General features: G+C 45.8%; 1 pseudogene across 1 annotated transcript; it reads right to left on the bottom strand.

The window, feature by feature from the left end:
* Nucleotides 1-788: 788 nt before the first annotated feature.
* LOC310780536 (PIH1 domain-containing protein 2 pseudogene) lies at nucleotides 789-1,748 on the bottom strand (annotated as a pseudogene). Its single transcript has one exon. The product of its transcript is annotated as a PIH1 domain-containing protein 2 pseudogene (transcript).
* Nucleotides 1,749-3,324: the final 1,576 nt, after the last annotated feature.

Raw genomic sequence — 3,324 nt, 5'->3', positions numbered from 1 at the left:
CTGGGACAGAGGCAGAGGACAACAGAGCAGGCTGGGACAGAGACAGAGGACAACAGAGACAGGCATCACAAAACCCGAGTCAGACACGACATTGTCATGAATGAGACCATTTTGACAAGACTTTACACTGAAGTTATTTCATCCCAATCCTCTCTGCATCCTTCCAGGGTTATGGTTGATGGAGATGGAAAGCCAGGAGGAGGACTGCAATGGTGTACTTCAAGATGCGCGTCTCAGAAACTTTCAGTGCATTTGGACCTTAAGGCATTTCAATCATGAGAGACTAGTAAGAAGATTTAATCAACTTTAATGAACAAATAGACAAATTAAGTTTGGCGTATGACTCCGTGATATGATGACGCTCCTCTTGAGAGGAGGGCGTCATATAATGGTCTGACTAAAGTCATCAACACAGGCAAGAAACATTGAGCACTCGAGCGATGACAATCTTACGTTCTGAGCATGCTCAGTTGAGCAAGTGTGGGCCGCCGCTGAACACCACCTGATTATAGTAGTAAGATAAGCTTTTATTGATTCATCTGTTGTTTGTCTAACATTATGTCCATAATGCTGATGTGGTGGGAAATATGTAGTGACATCCCAGTATGAATGTAAAAAGCAATTCATCCTCTCTTGGTCAGTTTACTTTGGGGTAGTAACAGAATTTGCTCCTAGCCCCTCAATCCCATCAGTCCACTGCCAGCAGGAGGAGTAATCACCTCCTGGGTGTCCAGGTGTGTTGCACCACTAAGGGAAACATCGTATGGTTTTCCAGATCATTTGATGCGTCACAGAACAGCCACTCTCAAAGTGAGGCTTCGTTTCTTCTTGTTGAAGGTGGCAGAAGCACTCTCCTCATTTACCAGTTCTGGGAGCTGCAAAAGGAGATGGTACACATCCTCCACTTCTAACAAGACATCATCCATGGAGACGCTAAGCTGACACTCTGACATGGAGCAAATCTTTGGCAGTTGCACCGTCAGCTCCACACTGCGAGGGATGCCCGCAGCATCCGTGTTGACTTCAAGTTGGTACTCTGGCACCTGCGGGTGCACTGTAGTTGAGCTGGAAATGACCTGGATCAAATTCTTCCTTCTGCGCTCTGCAGGTCCTGAGATTAGTGGGGCTGGCAGGTCTCCTTCACTTTCCTCCTGACAAAGAGAGGAGATCTGCTGTAGGAGTTCAACTGGGGTCTGAGTGACTGTATCAGGTTGTCTGGTGCTGTTGGGGTGCTGGCGAAACTGAAGGCGGCGGTACAAGTCATCCAGGCTGCTCTTCGGGCTACAGCTGATGACGGTGTACTGGTGAGATAACCTCAGCCCATGCTGCTGCTGCGTAAAGCTGAGGGCCAGCATGTAGACTTGGTCCATCTCCCTACTGTCCTTACATTCCTGTAGCACTGCAGGGCTTAATGCCACGTCCAACACGGTGTATGGGTCTCCGCCTTCATCTGTGCCCGTCTCCAGTTGTCCTCCACACACAGGTGTTGCTTCACTGGGATCCTGAGGTGCAGGCACACGTCTCCAGCCACATATATTGATGTACAGCAAACCTTTCTTTGCTTCCGATAATTCAGTGCGCAAACAGGAATCAAGCTCGGGTGCTGCACTGAATTCATCTCCCTCCTTCACCTGTTTTTCGATGAACCTCTGGTATGCGTTGGGGTCATTCTGGGAAAGTTCATCCAGCATGGCCCAAACCTGATTGGCCTGCTGAAAAACATCCTTTGGACAGCCGACGAAGGACATCCTACTGTAGGAATGACCGTTTAACAAGCTAACGCTAGGTTAACCTAGCGGCTGGGAAATCGTGTGTTAACTCTAGCTACGTAAAGTTAACGTCACGCTACTGATGATGTCACAATGACTGACATCATTAGCATATTAAATAAATATATGACATCATCAAGGCTTTGTGACATCACTGAAGTCATAAAGTCTTCTTCTGTGTTTTATGGCAGTTGGCATCCTTTGTGTTGCATTACCGCCTCTCTCTGGATTCATCCATCCACTGTTTCTCTACATTCTGCCCATCCTCTTCCCTCTCTCCTCCCCCCTCCTGCCCTGTCTTCTTCTGTGGAGTTGTATGGCAGTTGGCATCCTTTATGTTGCATTAGTGCCTCCTTCTGGATTTATCCATCCACTGTTTCCCTACATTCTCAAACTCCTCCTGCCCTGTCACAAAGTCAATGGCCCCATTAACATGGAGGTATATGACATCATCAGTGATTTATGACATCAGTGATGGGCTGATTACCGGTAAAGCCATCCTTTAAAGAGAGAGTGGTGCCAACGAAGGAAATAGTTGCAGGAAATATGTTTGAATGCATAAAATAATGCTGGTAATATACAATTTGATTCTTGTCACGGCTAGCGCCGTGTCTTTGGTACAGTATATATAATTGTAAATAGTTTCCTGTATTAATTCTTCAGATTCTGTGTAGTGACGTTTCAGTACACTACTTCCGCATTGGGGGTTTCCAATCCTCTTCTCTTGTCATGTTAGGCTCTTTAATAAAACATTTCATTCACAGTCGACTCCAGGCTGGACTGCTGCACTGGGAGGAGATGGCTGTCGCTGGCTGGCAGCTCCATCTGCAAAATGCCGTCAGAGTGGAGCGGAGCTGGTACTGTTTTCAACTTGTGAGTGTGTGTGTGTGTGTGTGTGTGTGTGTGTGTGTGTGTGTGTGTGTGTGTGTGTGTGTGTGTGCCATCTCAAGGCAAAATGTGGTCCTGGAGACACCTATTGTAGCGCAAACCTCCACACAAGCTGTTTTGAGTGCGGTGTTTAGTCTGTCTGTCATATGGACAGATTTTGTCAGTGCGACAGCATCAATGGAATTTATGGACTGGAATGGCTTACAAAAAAGACGTCAATTTCATCTCCAAGTCAGCTTTCAAGGACTCTATCATGGACATTATGACTGACACCTGCAACTGCTTCCTGAACTAGTACTTATCCCCTGCCTGTCTGCTCCGACTGTTTGTTTTGTTTGTTCTGTCTGTCTTGCCATCCTATCCCTATCCCTCAAAAGGCTGTGCCTTCTGCCAGGTCGCCATTGTAAAGAATTTGTTCATAATGACTTACCTGATTAAATAAAGGTAAAAAAAAATAAAAAATAAACGTTTGGACTACATAGTCACTAAACTTGTGTGGTTGACATAAAACTGAAGGTCGAGTTCGAAAAGTGGGCGAGATGGAGATCCGAGCAAGGCCCTTTTGATACAAGTAGTTAAATGAGCAATCATGCAAGCAAGCCCATTATATAGGAATTGTACATTTCAGCTATTAACTTTTATGGTTATCATTCATGAAAATGTCAAG

The sequence above is a fragment of the Poromitra crassiceps genome (assembly GCF_964638095.1).
Source record: "Poromitra crassiceps genome assembly, chromosome: 8".
NCBI classification, from domain to species: Eukaryota; Metazoa; Chordata; class Actinopteri; order Beryciformes; family Melamphaidae; genus Poromitra; species Poromitra crassiceps.
Note: the sequence above shows the minus strand (reverse complement) of the source record. Positions and strands in the feature narration are given on the sequence as shown.